The sequence below is a fragment of the Aptenodytes forsteri genome, unplaced genomic scaffold, assembly GCF_000699145.1.
Source record: "Aptenodytes forsteri isolate BGI_AS27 unplaced genomic scaffold, ASM69914v1 Scaffold254, whole genome shotgun sequence".
Classification (NCBI taxonomy): Eukaryota; Metazoa; Chordata; class Aves; order Sphenisciformes; family Spheniscidae; genus Aptenodytes; species Aptenodytes forsteri.
In genome coordinates, this window is record NW_008794459.1 from 168,462 (window position 1) to 169,563 (window position 1,102).

Genomic DNA, 1,102 nt, shown 5'->3' on the forward strand with positions numbered 1-1,102 from the left:
TGCCCCCCAGCCACAGCCCCGCGACAGCCCCGCGGTGGGACACGCCGTGCACCGGTCACACCGAGCTCAAACCCCACACCCCCAAACCAGCCATGGGGCCGCAGGCACCCTGGGATGAGCTGGCACCCAGTGCGCACCCATCCCATCCCCATCCCGGGAAAGGCCCGGGCTGAGTCAGCGGGGCTGCTAAGGAAGGGGACGGGGCGCAAGTGGAAACGCTTGTGCCCATGAGAGCATCACTGCTACGGGGAAACAGAGGAAAGGAGGAGGAGGCAGCGGGCAGGGGGCCACTTCTCCATGACCCAGGGCCCCTGGGGCTGTGAAACCCCAGCGTGGCCCAAGGCTTGCCACCGGCAAGCAGCAAACGTGGGCACGCATGCTGCCTGTGGAGGGGCCACGGTGGGATCCGGGTGCTCACGCAGGACCGTTTTTGCTCTTGCCATCGCTGGCACCATGGGCATGGTGGCTCTGGGTGTGGGGCCGGGGCCAGTGGCACGACGAGGGGACCCACAGGCATGGCCGTGCTACCTGCATGCACAGGGCGAACTGCTTGCCGAGGAGGGGGCTTGGTGCAGATAAGAGCCCCCGCAGCAGCCAAAGCCCCAAGCCCCCCTCTGGGTGCCAGGGAGGGGGACATGGGCGTCAGGAGGGTTTTGGCTCTGGCCCCCCTCGGAGCTGCCCCTCGGCCATGCCAACGCTTCCAGCCACAGCCCCCAGGGATCTGCCCCACGGGTCACGCTCCTGACCCATCCCCACAGCCCCTGCCAAAGCCCCAACCCTCCCCCCGCTGCCCAGGGAGGCTGAGGGGTGTTGCAGGGGCCACCCGTGTCCCTGACCCGCAGCCGCAGGCGCCCCAACCCCCCTGGCCCTCCCTGCCCCCTGCTGCAAGACAACAGGAGGGGAGGCGGGAGCTGTGCCGAACAGAGGCCAGGACCCCCCCCCAGCCAGGACGGGGCTGGGGGTTGCATGGTGGCCTCCCTGCAGTGCCGGGCAGGGGCCGGAGGTCGCCCGCGGTCCCTGCAGCATCCCGACGCTGGGGCACCCGAGGGTCCTGCAGCCCACGGCTCCCGGATGGCCCGGCCGCTGCCCTGCGGCGCCTGGG